The 17411-nt window shown below is 46.4% G+C and overlaps 1 long non-coding RNA gene across 3 annotated transcripts in view; it reads right to left on the minus strand.

Annotated features, from left to right (window-relative positions):
• Nucleotides 1–16184, minus strand: part of LOC146765731 (uncharacterized) — a 32980-nt gene extending 16796 nt beyond the window's left edge. Inside the window, exon 1 of one of the 3 annotated variants that reach the window (XR_014949676.1) lies at nucleotides 513–16184. This is a non-coding gene — a long non-coding RNA (uncharacterized LOC146765731). The other 2 variants (XR_014949674.1, XR_014949675.1) reach the window with 2 other exon arrangements.
• Between the last annotated feature and the right edge of the window lie 1227 nt (nucleotides 16185–17411).

Below are 17411 nucleotides of genomic sequence, written 5' to 3' on the forward strand. Positions count from 1 at the left end.
AGAAAAAAAAAAAAAATTAAATAAATAAAAAAACCACCAGGCAAACCCTCCCCTCCCACCCACCCTTACCTCGCCCCCGCCGCCCAGCACCGCCACAACTCCATCCCTCCATCCCCGGCGCCGCACCGCATCGCAGCGCGGTGCCGCGGGGCGCGCAGGCAGCGCGGTGCCGCGGGGGCTGCGCGGGGCGGGCGGGGAGCGCGCTCGGGCAGCGCCGCGGCCAGCCGCGGGTTAAGGAGCAGCCACCGAGCCCGCCCGGATTGCAGCACACCTTGATGCGAGAGGCTGCGCCGGCACGAGTGCCTGCGCCCCCCCACCACCACCTCCACTCCCTTCCCTCCTCCTCCTCCTCCTCCCTGTCACCCCCCCGGGGGTCAGCCCGGGCTGGGGGTCAGGCTGCGGGGGGATGCACACGGCTGGGGGGGCTGGCGGAGGGAGGGGGCAGCTCTGGTCAGGACGCGAGTCCACCTTTCCAGTGCTTATATACCCAACGAAGCATCCCAAACACGCACCCCCGGGCGCGCGGCCCCTGCTCCTGCTCTTCCCTCCCTGACCATATTTAGTCAACCACGGCAAAAAATAGCCCGTCAGCTGGAGCCTGCCGAGCAGGGCTTGGAGTTCAATCGCTCCTCGCAGCCCATTGACTACTGGTCCTGCAGGGTCCTGACTCTGCCTTTTTTTTCCCCTCGGCTATTTTTAGCTAGGCCAAATAAAGAGGGAGCTCATCTTACTACTCTGTGCCGGCCCGAGGTTTCGCGGGGCCCGGGCTATGTTTGGTAAGCACCAGCGTTGAGAGACACAGAGCGGAGACCTTTCCATGCTGGAAAACCTCAGGCTGTCTCCTGCTTTGGTTCTTTTCTTCTCCTTTCCTTTCTTTCATTTGTATTTCTTCCTCCGTGGTAGAAAGGTCTCCAGGTCAGAAGATGGGGAAGAAGCTCAAAAGATCCTGATTTTCACCTTTCAGAAGGAAGAATTGCGTTTCAAAAACCTCATGCTGGGGCCAAGTCCTTCACCACAATGTCCTGGGCACCTCATTGTCTGCCCATGTCTGTCCTCCCGTGTCTCCAAAGGTGCTGAAGGCTGGGAAGGTGTTGGACTTTCTGCCCTACATGGAGAGCACCGGGGAGCTCATTGCCAGGCAGGGAAACTCCCCTGTCAGGGTGGTTAATGTGGACCACCAGCACAGCGGTGTCTCCTGGGTTATGAGGCCACAGGATCCTTCCAACCTCCAAAGTTTCATCCAGTGGTACAGCAGGGAGGGGAGATTTTGGCAGTGCAGGTACTGCCCTTGGCTTGTGCCCAGAGAAGCAGGTGAGCACCTCTAGAAACTTGAGTTACACCCAGCTTCAAAGTGAAGATGTCCAGGGCCCTGGGGAGGTCACCTGGGGATAGTAAATAAATGATGACAGACATGGCAATGTCTGCACTCAGCCAGCCTGTCCTGCTTGCTTGCAGCAGACCTCCATTCTGGACCACCTCCCCAATCCCATGTCCCTCCCTGCCAAGCTCTCTGCAGGTCTCTACACCTCACTGAGGTTCCCACGACATCTCAGACCCCCAGGGCACCTCATGCTGCTGACAGACCAGAGCTGTGGGTGGGCTTTGGGGGATCAGGGCTGGAGAGACCAGCTCCTGGCAATGGATGTGTGGGCGGTGGTGGCTGGATGTGGATCTGGGTTGGGAAGTTTGCATGAGCCTGGTGAGGTGCCCAACACCCTCTGCTGCTATCAGCAATCCATGGATGTGGAGTGCTGTGTGACAGGGACAGCCACTCACAGAGACCCAGCACCGTGACCCCAAAGGACACCTCCACTTAGGACATCCATGTGAGACCATCAGACAACACTCCTCTGAGGCTGTTAGATTTGTTGGGAGCTGATAGCAAGACATCTAAGGACAGGAAATGCCTGCAGGAACCACCCCATAGTGCCACGAGGTGGGAAGGGCTCCCAGGAGGTCCCAGAGGTGTGTCCCTGGGCTCCCAGAGGTCCCCAGCTCCGAGGACAATGCCAGAAATAGCCACTACCCGTGACGTGTCTGCTCTCTGTCCTGGGCTGCTTTGGCTTTTTCTGTGTCTCAGCCCGAGCTCTGCTGTGAACCTGGATCCCCTCTGCTGCCCCCCACTCCCAAGGACAGGCTGCTCCACATGGTCAGTGTTCCGACAGCCCAGGACAGGTGTGTGGCACCAAAACCACCAGGTCTGGTGTCCTGTTGGTGCCAAAGCCATCTGTGCAGTGACCACAGCATAGAGTGGCCCTCAGGCAGCTCTGTCTGAGCCCAGGAACCAAACCAGCCACCCCTCATGGGGCTGGCAGTGGGGACAGGGACTGTAGGAGAGACTCTCTCCCATCCCCACTCCTCTGCCCCAACATGGTCCTTGTGATCACCGCTGTCCCCTCTGCACCCTCAGCTCCTTTTCCCATGGCACAGCTGGGAATTTCTCCACGCTGACATAAACCACTGTTGGGTTTTTCTCCTCCCTTTTTCCATTGTTGCAGAGATGTCCAAGCTGCTCCTCCCTGAACATCACTCAGGACTGTCAAGGCTTTCCCAGCCTGTGCCCTTTCAATAGCTGAAGCCATGGAAGCTCTTCTCCACTCTGACTCACCTCAGGACCACCCCAGGAAGGCCTTTACCCAAAATACCAGCCCAGCCAGCACAGGGGATCATTGCCTGGTACTCCCTGGGGAGCACTTTTGAGGACTCGAGTGCCAGGAGCCACAGCTCCCCATGCTGTTTTGGGGCACATTTGAAAGCACAAAGTGCCCCAGCAGGACCCTGCCCCGGCCCAGGGGAGCTCTTAGGAACCACTCACTCCTACAGGCACAGCCATGCCCTTCTTTGGATTGAGTGAGCTGTTATCACCTCCCTGACAGGTTCCCCGGGGTTGAGAATCCATCAGACACCGAGATATGTTGGGAACAGGAGCAAACTATAAAGGGAGATGAACCAACAGCAAATCTCCGAGATGTAAATTAAGAGATGGTTTAAAACCCAGACCTGGGTTTGGCACACAGATTTCTTCTTTTCACTAATTGCTTTAAAAAACACACTCACCCTTGAGCCCCTAATGGGACTAAAATATCTGTGTTCTCTCCAAAGTACGTGGCATCTTTTTATCAGGACTTGGTTTGGGGCTTGTTGCATGGGCTGATAATGCTGGGAGTTGGGGATGCAGGGAGTGCTGGGAGAGATGGGGCCTGGATGTGCAACCACCACCATCAGACAGGCTTTATATATATATATATATTTGCATACATATATACACATATGCCTAATAACATATTCATGTGTGCACATAATAATTCTGCATTAAAACTTCTCTAAACGAAGAAACCTGAGGAAGCTGCTCAGCAGCCTGTAAAACTGAGCCAGTTCAAAGTGATATGTGAGAGATTGCAACACTCCAAACAAAATGCAAGATGTTACTTTAAAAGCACCAGGCTCGGGCTTTTGAATTTATGTAACCTAAACTGATTTTGTCTGTTTAAAATTGTTGTTGCGTGTTGGGAATCTCAAAGAGGTGAGGAGCAAAGCTGCAGACGTTTCCTTTGGAGTCCAAGATTACAAACCCCTTTGCTTCTCCCTTCAGCTCCAAAGCTGTTAATGGTTTGCTTCATTTTATTAACAGCAGACAAGAAAAAAAAATTCCTCCTCGGAGCCTGTGTGAGGTGACAAGCTGGATAATAACAGCTCCTTTGGAAGTTTTTATAGGGCATTAGGCAAACACAGTGGATGTTTATAGACTTTTAAAAATGCTGATTATATAAAAATGCATTTATAGCCTTCTAAAATACCAAGCTACTGTAATATAAATATTTCCAATAATAAAAACGAAAAATGCGAATTATTGGCTTGATTGGGGCATTTTTTAAAATTGATTTCTCCTTTTCTTTGGGCCAAAAGCTGATCTCAAACCATAAGACTGGCCAATGCCCTGTGAAATGCATCAGGTCAGTCAGGTTTTCACATCCTGCAGAAGATGCTGCACTGTCCTGGGATGAAGCCAAACTGACTGAACCTTGCAGCCCATTCCCCTTTCCAGCACCTCAAACACCTCTGGCCCACGGGAGCTCCTGGAATGCCCATTGCACCTCCCAGCCACCTTCCTCTGGCTGGTGCTGAGGAGGTTCTTGGTCACCCAGTGCTTGGTCTTCCTCTGTTCTCCATAAGAACTTGTATGAATAATTAAGTTTTTATTGGCACAGAAGCCTGAGTGTGGCTCTGTCCTGTTCCAAGCTGATAAGGTTGCTGGGGATGTGCCTTCACCCTTTCTTGTCTGTTTTTTTTCCCCTACTTTGACACAAAATTCCATCAGTAGGTGAAATTAGCTTTTGCCAATGGCAGTTGTCTCAACACAGATAAATTCTTTCAAAAAATTGAGCTTCTGACAATTTGGCATGTTCTTACCAAAAAATACTCCAAACACTTAGTGAAAAATGAGTTATTTCTTATTTTATAAAAGCAATCCTTCTTCTTTTTTTTTTTTTTTTCGTCTTATTAATAACTGGGAAAGACCAACTCTGGGCTTTGGAGCTGCCTGCAAAGTCCCTAAAGTCAGCATGAGATGAAGCTTTTAAAACATACAATGCACAGTTTAACCCAAAAGAAAAGGATTTATTTCAATTTCATCTCCCTGGAGCTAATTTTCTTCCTTTTGGTCATTTAAGTTCTATTTGTTAAATAATTTTTTTCCAGTGTCTCACCTCTCCAGTAACAGAGCCCATTGCAAAATTTCCCATTACTTAAGAAAATCTCAGCCCCAGTGGTGAGGAAGGATGGAGGGAAGATGCTGCCTGCAGCTCTGCCACCAGATGAAAGCAGCAATTGCATCACCATTTTGCAACATAACAGTGCTCAAAAAGACATCTCACAACTTCTCCCAGAGGCCAGCTCCAACCTTCTCCGCTGTACACAGACATAACCCATCTGTGTGACACACACAATTCATGCCATATAATGAAAAATGTGGGCTAGGGGTTTTTTTCCTCCATGTTTTGGGGGGTTTTTTTGTTTGTTTGTTTGTTTTTTTCCCTTTCATTTGGTGTTTTTAACAAGAGATAGAAAATAAAATTGCTTTCCAAGCCAGTGACAAACGGAAGTGACGTTCATTGACAGCACAGTAGTGACACCTTTTCCCTTCAATATCCCAATGTGGGAGACACTGTTGTGTTGGTCTGCCTTGTTTAATTGGGAAACTGAGGCAGGAGAAGGAGTTGCTTTGCCTGGGGAGGGAAGGAGCAGCCGGGGGTGCTGGGGCTGTTCCCCAGCCCAGCCACTCCGGGGTTTATCAGCCTCTCACTGTTGGCAGATGAAACAGTGACATTGGAGATAACAGAGCCAGTTACCCACAGCTGACTCAGTCCATTCACATGCTGGGGGCTTTTTTTTTTTTTTTTTTTTTTTTTTTTTTTTTTTTTTTTTTTTTTTGCTCAGCAAGATGTGAGGGTTGGGTCTTTCCTTGACTTTTCAGAAGCTGTGGAATCCAGCTGTGGGGTGCCCTTCCAAGAATGAAATACAGCTGTTTTAGGGAAGTTTTGGCTATCTCTGTATGCACATATATGCAAATCCAGCATGTTGTGCCTGCAGTTTGCATGTGTAATATAATACTCTTTTGGAATGTATTTCCCTGAAGACACTATCCACCTCACCTCCCAACACAAATGTTTTTTAATTATTTGAGGGTTTTTTTTTCCCCTTCATTGCTGGAGCAAAATGAACAGTGGGCAAAAATACAGAACAAAATATTTTCATAGTGCTCTGTTTGTTTTTAATGTACCCATCTCTCAGATATTTGGCTCTTACTGTAGTTTTAAAAGATTATGCCATCATACTCTGAGGGAAAGAACAAAGGACCACTCATAAATTTAACCAAACTTCCCATATTTTCTGATCTGTCTGATGTCTCTAAAACCTGGGATCTTCTTTTGTGTCAGAGACATTTATGTCTTCTCCAATGTCCTTCCAACAATACGTGTTCCAGCAACAGGAATTGCATTATATACTGTGGTTTTGTTTGTGGCAGAACAAAATTAAATGAGTACATAAATTACTCTGCTCCTGGAATAAAGAAACAAGCTAAAGAGTGCAGTTGCCTTTTTTTTTTTTTCCAAAGTGGGGTGGGGTTTCTTTTTTTGATAGGATGAGTTAGATTTCCTGAAACCATGTGCAAATTAAAAAGTTCACAGTTCAGGCTTATTGTGAAGACTAAATCTCAGCCTCATTTTGAGAGGCAGAGTGTTTAGGAAGACACATTTGGATTTATATAAGAACTTGTAATTGGCTTCCCGCATCTTCCTTGAGCAAGCATGCCTCCCGCCCTTCCCAGATTAACTCTGGTGGTGCTTAACAGCAAACAAGGACACTTGTGTCTTGGTACAGTCTACAGAAATATCTCCTGATTGTCATGGAGCTCTGCAACACTCCTCTGGGAAGACCCAGTGCCTCAAATAACTCATTCCTGAAATGCAGCAGTGCCCTTTGCACCCTCTGTCCTCAGAGGGGTTTTAAAGCATCAAGAAGAACATCCTTGGAGGGATGAGGGCTGCAGCAGGGACACGCCAGTGGAGAAGGTCCAGGTCTCCTTGAGTGCCTCCACACCACCCACTGGGCACAAACCTGCTCTGGTTCTCTTACCAGGCTCCTTCTCCACTGCAAGTCTCAGACCAGGAGTGCCTGGGGTCACTGCTGGTGGCTGGCCAGAGCTGTACAGACTGGTCTGGGAGCAGAGGAACTGGGGGAGGATGGGGAGAGAGCAGATCAGGAGCTGGCACGGGAGATGCGCAGGCTGGGAAGAGCAGAGTGCTGGAAGGGCTCGGCGCTTTATTGCTCAAACACATCTTTTCCCTGCGTACAGGCTAAGGTAACAAGATGCATGATTTATTTAGCACCGGGAAAGCAGCTGTTCCGAGGCAGTGCAGGAGTTTTTAGGCAATCATGTTCAGCTCCCGAGGAGTCCCATTTACAAATGCTCACTGCTTCATTTTACCCCCTCCCTGCCTCTCGCTCCCCCGCCGTTATCTCACCTCAGGCTGTGCTGCGGCTGCCTCAGGCTCTCACTCAGCCCTTACATCTGCCTTCACTTCAATTTCCTGAAGTTCTTGGGACTGCCTGGCTCTGAGGGTCACCCCACCACCGTTATCTAATCTAGGAGACTATTTCTGAGTTTCTCACAGCGTCTGAGCCAAGGAACTCCAGCAGCACTGTGGCATTCAATACAAGCCACTCACTGCAGCCAGGGGCATTGTGAGGCTTTGCTGCTGGCCCAGGAGCAGGTGAGACACTTTTGAGGGACCTGTGCCAGCAGCTGTGTGCCCAGTGCTCAGATAAAACCCTCTGCAAATTCACCTTTCCTACAGGGTCTGTGCACCCACCCAAAATGCATTATACAGGACTTGTATGTGTGGCTGTGACTGGGGGTCAACCTCATCCATACAAATAATATTTTCTCCTCTTTTGTTCCATTCCAGGGCTGGGAATGAAGCCACAGAACTTCCAGACACAGTGTTGGTGGTGCAGGGCTCACCAGCTCACAGGGCTCGGGGTTTGGGAGTCAGCTAGCTGGGAAGCACAGCACGTACCCTCAGCCCTTCTGCAGAATTTCTAAGCGATCTGGAATTAACTGTTCTCCTGCAAGTAACTCACTAATAGACGTGATTAGCAATTAAGAAAAACATTATTATCTGTCACATGGGAATGAGGAAATATTCACTGCAAACCTGTGCGTGACAGAAGTAGGAAAAGGGTCCAAGAGGGCTAAGAAAATATCAGTGAGACAGTGTCATGGCAAAGGTTATCATGGGCAAGGACATAATGATGGGAGAAGAAGCCAACAAGTTGATCCATGAAGGAAGGGAATGAACAGCACTGCCGCAGCAGAGTGTGCACCATGTTGCACTGGCAGGAGAAAATAATTTATCACTAAATATGGGGAAAAGTTGTTCTGAAAGATCCAAGAAACCTAAGTAAACCAGGTTTAGTTAGGACATAGCCCTTGTGAGCCATGAACTGATGGGATTTTGTCCATTCCTTTTGGTCATGCTTCTCTATTTATTTAGCATTAACCAATTTACTCAAGTGTAAGCTAAGAACCAGTGGATTATAATAAATATTTATTGAATTTTAACAAATCTGTAGGATCTGTATGTATATTAATCTTCATTATAAGTGCTGCCACTTGCCACTTAACCTACAGAAGCTCTCTTCCAAATTTATTATATTAAATACATATTTGAGATTACTAATTTACAGCATTAGCAGAATACATTTATGTCACTTTCCGTATTTCCTGGTTTTGCCAGCTCCTTATTCCTGAGAATTCCACAGGAACCAGTTAACAGGCCCCAAAACTAGAAGCGAAATGAATATTTTGAGAAGTTCACAGACCACTTTGAAAACCAGGAGTCCTGAGGGAAACCAATCCCAGACGTGTGGAGGACAATGCTAAAGCCAAAGGTCTCCTTGGAGGTTGAAGCAGAGAGCAGATGCCCCAACCTTCTCCTTCTGGGGGCATCAGGAGTCTGAGCCTTTTCCTCAGCCACGTTTTGCTGCAAAGTCAAAGTCCTTCTGTCTGCTACTCCTGCCATGAATGTGATTAAATTCGTCTCTCATGTTCAAAACTTAGTGAAATGTCCACAGATTGTGAATGCCCAGTCCACCTTCCTTTAGGAATCCATGCCAAGCAGCCTGAGGGTCATCATCCAAAACTCACTGCAGTCAATAAATGGCTCATTTTGATGCCAGTGGCACACACACAGGTTTTCTAAGTCCAGCCTCTGAAAGCATTTGTGGGTTTTGCACATATCTGACTTGGGGCTACAATTTTGCAAGCAAGTCCTGGATCTCTCCTTGATTTTTGTCCTGGAATTGAGTGTGTCCCACAGTGAGTGTGCAGCGAGGTGTGTGCCCATTCCATGGCAGGGGTGAGGTGTGTCGTTCTGCAGTAATGGCATGGTAACTCCATTAGAAATAATGATAATTATATTGTGACTCACCTTTACGCCAGCAGATTTTATCCTAATGACTGTTTGGTTGCTTCATTTTTATTGTCTGTGTCTTGGGATGGAGTTTTTGGAGTGTGCTGCTAATGCATTGGAAATTAGGAGTGTTCATGGGCCCGTGGGTGATCTGTACCCAGCTGCATATTTGTGCTCCTAAAGCAAAGAGGCTGTGAAATCTAAAGGGATTCAGTCTAGGAATAGGAAGTGCAGCCGAGCCCTGAGTCCATCAGGAATGTCACCCTTGTGGGGAGGCAGTGGGAAGTGCAAACAAGTTCCTGCGGCACAGAGCTCCCCGGGAAACTCAAGTAGGTGTCATTGGACTCAGGAAAAGTGGAGCAGCAGCTGAATCATTGCCTGATTTGTAGGGAAGATGTCTGGGACACACACTGGCAGCTGCACCAAGAGAAACTGGTGCCCAAACTGCAACCCCAGCCTAATATCTTTTTCATTAACCTCTGTGCTAATGAGAGATAACAACCAGACTCTTGGCTGAGGCTGGAGCTGCAGCTTTCCCTCCTGTTACTTTGCTTACAAGGAAAGGGCTCCTTTTGTCTGGTGTCTTTGTGGCTCATTATGGCCGTAATTTATTTGGGGACACTGTTTTTGCAATGTGCAAATTGCCTTCCTCCAGGGAGGACCCAGCTTTGGAGCAGAGTCACTGCCACCTCTCTGGTCCTCAGCTCGCCCAGACGGATCACCGCAGGTATTTTTAGAAGGTCATTCCGAAGCAGCAATTTCATCTAGTGATTTTATCTCCTGCCTTTTAGCAAATATTGTTGTTTTTTTTTTTTCTCCCTCCCTGCTGTTTTAGATGGTGACAGGTTTTAATGTCAACTTCAAATTACCCCATATTTCTCAGCCCAGTTCCTGTGCCAGGACCTCTTCTGACACAGAGTCGTGCTAGTTGTCATTCTCAGCAGAGGGACCAAGACCGTGTGAGCCTGGATGAATAAATTTCTTCCTTCCCTTTTAGAGGTGGTCCCTCGAGACCATTTTTTCAGGCAGAGGGATTTTCCACTCTGCAGGACAAACAGTGCCATTCATAGAAAAAATATGTTAATGGAAGCGAGCTCCATGCCAGAATCTCTCTGCGTGTGCATCAGGCTCAGCAGCAATGACAGTGCAGCTCCTGCAACAGGCTGCTCCAGCTAGCCAGGCTTGGGAGCTGCTGAAGGAGAAATGCCTGGATTGCTGTGCACCCTAACAGAATAACCCAACATTTTTCTTTCTATTTCGATCAGGATTCCCCCCCTCCACTCCATGTTTCTTTAATTGCAGGTATCAAATTTACAAGAGCAAGTTTACTCAAAAAAAACCCCAATGAAACCATCTTGATTTTAAAGAACTACCCCATTTAATAAAAGATATTTTAAGGTAGGTCAAACCTGTGGCCCAGAAACCCTTGGCAGTGTACCTTTAATATGTTTCAGTAGCCAGCAAAGGGTTTGTTGTAAACAGACATACACTTTATCAAAGAGCAACCTGGATTGGGACAGCTGATAATCTCATTTTGGTGAAGGACTTGTTCCATGTTGCCTTTAGCTGGAGGCTGAGGTCTCCAGCAGGAGCTGGAGGCAGCAGCAGGTTGCCAAGCCCAGCAGCCACATCTCGAGGGGCAGGAGAATGTAGCCATACATTTGAAATTTCTGCAGAGAGTCAACCAGTCACCCATGTCAGAGGATTAATTCTCCTCTTATTGGTGAGAACAGCTCCTGGAGACAGTCACAGGCAGCTCAGGTAACACTGGGTTCATTTCTTTCTGCAGAAGAAACCCAGGCAGGTGAAACCCCCTTCTCCCACACCACAGTCCCATCCAGGATGGGGTGGTGCTGTTGCTGTAGGTGGCCAAGAGGGAACGAGCTCCTGATGGAAAACCCACTCCTGCCTGCTCCTGCCACCCGTCTCTCTTCCCACTCTGAGCAATGTGTGTTGGCACCGTGTTCCCCATGGTGCCCAGATGGAGGCAGGGAGGACTGGAGGACACTGTTGGTCCTCCCAAAAGTCTTGAAGTCAACAGGCACCACTCCTAGTAGAGACAGCTCTTTGCTCAGAGCAGGACCCTGCACCACCATGAAGAGGATTTCATGCCAGTAATGTGACATGTACCTCAGTCCTGGAACCTTTTCCAGTCCTCGGAGCACTATTAACGTGGAATTTTGTCCAACATGTCCTGGAGGTATTGGTTATATTTACTGGTCTGCCAAATAGCTATTTCTTTCTGGTTTGGCAGGAAGCATCTCATTCAGGAGGGAGATAATTGCCTGGCTCAATAGCTGATCTGTTTTCCACTCAATGATGGTTTCCTTTTTTGAAAATTGATGATCGATCAGATATGTTAAAGATCACCAGATGTAGTATTTACCACATATTATGTTTATTCCAGTGTGGGAGGAATGCATTAGGCTTCATATCATTCAAAGGGGATATTTCTGATGTAAAACTGTGCTGCATTAATGAGACTACCCATCAAGATGGATGGGTCAAATTAAAGTAGAACAAATTGCAGACTCCTACTTAAAAGTCACACAGGAACCTCCAGCCTACATTATTTGTAAAATTCAAATTGAGCCCATTTTTGGCTCAGACATGTTTACATTCATATTGGAAAATATATTAAACTGTATTTAATTATATCCATGAGAAACCTTGTATAATTTATTTTTTTTCTTGATGCCACCCAAGATAACTGAACCTCGAGTTCAGGACTTTAAGATACTACTGTAATTCAAATACTGATATTATCTCTGCAAGATAGGTCTGGGCACAGAAGCAAAGCCTTTCCTCTTTTCCAAAGGAATCTCAATGATTTAGGAATCATTTCATCTTCTTTTGTTACATTTCAAGCTTTACATTATATTTTAATAAGTCTGTCATACTGTACAGACAAAAGGATGTTCAGCTTCTGCCGTAATTAAAGAAAATCACTGCAATGGATAACATCAACCCAGCAGATTCCAATGATCTTGCTTTCAGCACTCCAAACTCTGCTGCTCTCTGCATACTGAACTAAAGCAGCACCAGGCTGCAGGCTGCTGCTCCCAGGGCTCATCTCTCCCAAATCCAGCTTCTCAAGGCAGGCACTGAGTCAGTCAGAGCCTCACTGGGGGATAATTTGTCCCATGGCAGCTTAGCCCCCTGCGTGCAGCCTGTTAATGTCTCCTGCACTAGCTCAGGCAGCAAACTGGGCAGGAGGCTGGCCGTGTGGCTCCAGCAACACCAGAACTATCACTCTGATGTGTCCCAAGGAAATCCCACGGGAGAAAACTGCTTTTGGTGCTCCCATTAGCACCCTTGGCCAGTAGCCAGAATTTCTCCTGGAATTTCAAGCCTAAATCAGCTTGCTAGACCAGAGCCACTCCTGCCTGCAGCCACCATCACCTGGTCAGAGCATCCCCCTGCAGATGTGGAGGAAATCCTACCAGTACCATATTCAATAGATTTAAATATGCAGTGGAGCTCCCCTTTAAGATTTTATTTCTTTCTCTCCCTTAGATGAGTTAGCTGTGGAAAAAATCACCAATAGTTAAAGTTAGTTAATTGGAAACCGTGAATATTTTATTGTCCTTTGTGAGAGAAAGGAATTAAAGAAATGGATTTGGCCTTGATTTTTTCATTTGAACTTCTCTGCTTGAGCTGCACTTTTCTATTACCTCTGCAACTCTGCCTTCGTTATGTTATTAAAAGAAAAGTAATTTATGATTGCCAGTCTTGCAGTCTCTAATTATTTCTGGCTGTGCATCACAATTATTAACTTGAGTATCCACCCTCTTCCTAACAGAATAAAAGACTTTCAACCTCTTCTGGGTGAGTTACTCAGAGGTAGCCATGCATCCATCCTTGCAGGCCACTGTCTCCAGCCAATAATCACGCTTTTCCAGTTTGATATGTTGCTAAAACTTTGATGCAAGCCAAAGATTGGATTTACAGTGAAGATGAAACACGGTCACAGTTTTTTTTGAGGCCTGGGTTTAGCACATGGCTGTCCTAGAGCATCTTGCACTGTTCATAGTTTCCTTCAAGAGTAGACAATAAAGAACCACTCAGCAACAACCAGAATATCAACATATCACTGCTGTTCTCTTTCTTTTCCCTTGGTTGCACTGGTTTTCCATTTACTTCTGGTGGGTAATGAAGACATCTGTTCTCATCCCAATAGCTCTCTGCAACTTGCTTCCTGGGAAATGGAATAGCAGCATTTCAGCAATTTTGATCAACTGAGAAAATACTGCCCTGTATTTATGGAGGTCAGGACAGTCATTATATTCAGGACATTTCTGTGAAAAGTCTAAAAGAATGGATGATGAATGGAAAAATCAGATTTCTGAAACAAGTTTGAATACCCCAGAGATGTTTTACAGGTAGATCTCAAGCAGAAATGCCCTGACCAGGTTTGGTTCTCATGAAAAGCAACAAAATTTTTAAAAAAGGCTGAGAAAAGCCCCACCTTTCAGAGCAGAACCACTGGGGAAACTCATTTTGTGTCAGTGAGTGTGCATTCCCCAGCTCCCATGGCCCCCAGCCCCTCCACTGACTCATGTTGGAGTAAAAGCCTGGGAAGTGCTCTGCTGAATTCCAGGTTTCATCTGTATCAATCATTTTCCCATGTACCAGTATAAAATATATGCTCCCTGGCCCAAATACAGCAATCTAAGTGCTGCATGCCAAACCACACATCTCCCTGAGTGAAGCCAGGCTAGACTGCTTTTTGGGTCCAATCTCTCACTTCTCTGTAACAAGATCATTTGTCTATAAAGCACCTCATTTTTATCATCTTTAAGATAGCCTTTATGGCAGGTGTAACTCCATGCAAAGGAAGGAGGGGGGAAAACCCTTTAAGCATTTTGCATTTATAGTTATATGCAGCTTTATTGCATAGTCAGTAAAAATCCCTGCTGATTATGTCATTGCTGAGGCAATCAGGTGCCAAAAATATTTTTTTTATTTCATCCGAGCAATAATCATTTTCTGCCTGAACAGTAGACCCAGTTATTGTTTCTTCCCTTATGTTTTCATTAATTAGAAGGAAGTGGAGAGGTAACAAACGACTCCCTGGATGCTGAAGTGTACATTTTTCACTGTCAGGTTATAAGAGGCAATGGGCAAAGACAATATATCCTGTCAGATGTGAGAGTACTTATTGTCAGCAGGGCTTGTAAAAATAGAAAGTGAGGTAGCTTTTCTGGATGGAGTTGAAGCTATCTATGGATGGGGTTTAATCTGACTAATTATAACTAAAGACTTTGGCAAACAGCATCTTGTAGCTGCAAGAATACTGGACAGTGCTTTTTTTTTCCCTTATCAAGTCCGTGTGAATGTTAATGTGTGTAAGTGTAAAATCGACTTCTATTAAATCTTCTAAATTGCCAAGCACTCCTTCACCCGCAGTGCCTCACTTCTTCAGAGCAGCGCCGTGGAGTTACTGGTAAAAGTACTAAAACTCTCTGAAACAGCCATATATCTTCTGCTTTACAGGAAGTGCTTTGAGTGAAAGAAAAAAAAAAAGAAAAAAAAAAGAATACTTTCCAATGAGCAGACAGGAGAAGGGAGTTTCATCTCCAGCTGAACACCTGGCCAGGCTCCATTTTATCGACCTGCCTGATCCCCACACAAGGAAGGCAGCCTGGCTGCTGCAGATGATATTCCCTGCTGCAGAGGCACTGAGGAACAAATACTGGGGCCCATATCTTGGTTGGGGCATCTCAGAGAGCTCAGGCAGCTTCTTCTGACCCTCTCTTGCCAAGATGTAGCCCCTGAAGGGTGCAGGAGCCCAGGACAGCCAAGACTCCCCAGGCTGACTCCCAGCTAACTGGGTGTTCATGAAGAGTCTTTGCTGCTGGAATGGGGAATCAGTGGATTCATGGAGATGAGGATTGGGTGGAGTGAGAGCTACATGGAGGGGAACAGTGTCCTGTGCACCCTGAGCATCACCCCAGCCCCTGTGCCCCCTGCCCCAGGGCCACCCCGCCACTTCTCCAAGGTGAGCTACTGCAGAATATGAAAACAGGAAAGAAAAGCCAGGCTGAAGCTTTTCTGGCATGCAAATAATAAATTAAGCTCTGCTTTTTTTCTGCACTGGGGAATCACATCTTAATTGCAGCAAGCTGCTTGAGATCCCCAGATGCAGAAACTCTGTAGCCACAACCATTCCCACTTTTCTTATCCCAAATAACACCACCAGTCACCCTCTGCTTTGGCCATGTCTGAGCAGCCTGTAAGAGCCAGGGACAGGCTGTTGTGGTTGGTGTGAGCTTTTTCAAGCTCTTCTCAGAGCACTGTGAGAGGAACCCTCTGCAAGACCAACCCAGTGTCCAACACCCCATAGCCCCCAGCCACAGAGGACTCCTCTCCTGTACAGGCATCAAATCTAACAAGCTGATCATTAGCAATGCAAAGCACTGAGCCACAAACCAGCTCCAGGCCTGGGGAGGAGGCAGGAGAGGAAACCTGCCATGCATGACAGATGTGAGCTGCACCACTTAGTGCACACATGGCAAGGAACACTGCCAAGGGTGGGGAACAGGATAGAATAGAATAGAATAGAATAGAATAGAATAGAATAGAATAGAATAGAATAGAATAGAATAGAAACATTATATGTACTTACTGTGTATCAAGCTGTGCTTTGCAGGTGAACAGCTCTACAGATATGTCCCCATTTTTAACACACCCTCTATTCTGTTCTAACAGCAGCCATGAAATCCACTCTGCATGTGCCAGGAAAAAAAGTTGATGTTTAGGCAGATGAAAAAATGCTCACTTCATTTTATTCTGATGATTCATTTTGCCTGTCTGAGATGGATCTGAAATTTTTTCTTAGCTTTCTAATTAATAGATAATCACTGACTAAGTATCAATGTTAACATGCAGGAAACAGAAACAAAGTTACAGCTGCTATGCTTACTGGTTAATTTAGTTAATTTGACTTTTTCTCACTGGCTTCGGTGAGATTAGAGATTAACCCAGCCAAAATCTGGCACAGCTCTCTTGGCAGTGTCTGTCCATAAATGCTATGGTAATATTTCCAGTGTATAGCTGTGGGTATTTCACAATTTCACATTCCAGAACAACTATGATGACTGCTGAGAGCTTTTGCTTGATGGCATTGCTGCTGCTTGGATGGTTTTTGGGCATGTCTGTATTTAAAAAAAAGAAAGATAGAAAGAGAGAAAAATAGAAGAAAGAGAGAAGAAGAAGGAAGGAAGGAAGGAAGGAAGGAAGGAAGGAAGGAAGGAAGGAAGGAAGGAAGGAAGGAAGGAAGGAAGGAAGGAAGGAAGGAAGGAAGGAAGGAAGGAAGGAAGGAAGGAAGGAAGGAAGGAAGGAAGGAAGGAAGGAAGGAAGGAAGGAAGGAAGAAAGAAAGAAAGAAAGAAAGAAAGAAAGAAAGAAAGAAAGAAAGAAAGAAAGAAAGAAAGAAAGAAAGAAAGAAAGAAAGAAAGAAAGAAAGAAAGAAAGAAAGAAAGAAAGAAAGAAAGAAAGAAAGAAAGAAAGAAAGGAAGAAAGAAAGGAAGGAAGGAAGGAAGGAAGGAAGGAAGGAAGGAAGGAAGGAAGGAAGAAAGAAAGAAAGAAAGAAAGAAAGAAAGAAAGAAAGAAAGAAAGAAAGAAAGAAAGAAAGAAAGAAAGAAGTAGAAAGAAAATTCAAATTTATCTGAATTGAATGAAGATTTTATCTTTCATCCTGCCTAATCCTGAATGTGAAAGGTGGGCAAGGACAGCACTATGAAAAGGAAAATGCTGTGGGGTTGGTATAGAGCAGTGAATTTCATCAGTTTTCCATAAGGGTGCAGCTCCAGCGTGGGGAATTAGATGACACCAGGCTGAGGGGAGGGCCATCCCCACCATGGCCAGGGAAGCCTGGGCTTTGTCCTGCTGCAGCCTGAGCCTGGGAATGGAGGCTGTGCCTGGCTCCTCCTGCCCAGGATCCTGCTTCCCCCTTGGAGCTTCTCTTTGCCCATCAGGGCAGCCTGGCATGATCAGAAATACCTCCCCATTCCCAATACTGTGCTAAAATCAATGAGGGGGACCTGTCCTTGCTGCTATATCATAAAACACATCTATAAAATGAAGGAAGAGAGAGAATAAAACGTGGGAAGTGGCATTGTGTGCAGTCGAGCCTTTTGCCCGCCTGAGAAAGCCGCCTTTGCACCGTGTGTGATGGGTTTGGAAATGAAGGATGAGGACTGAGCAAACCTGTGGCCATCAGAGTGCTCTTCGCCCAAGGACATCCCTCCTCAAAGCTCCACACGCTGCTGGCAGCTGCCAATCACCGTGAGGAAGATGTTTTACAGCCTCAAAAATATGAAGTCCCTTGCGACACTCTGCGGGTTTCATTCCCCCTGCCTGTTAAACACGGGGGACATTGAGGGACTTTTCCAGTGCATGCTCAGCATTGCAGCTCCCAGAGCCAGCACTGCCCG

Source organism: Lonchura striata, chromosome 20 (genome assembly GCF_050655825.1).
Source record: "Lonchura striata isolate lonStrDom1 chromosome 20, ASM5065582v1, whole genome shotgun sequence".
Taxonomy (NCBI): Eukaryota; Metazoa; Chordata; class Aves; order Passeriformes; family Estrildidae; genus Lonchura; species Lonchura striata.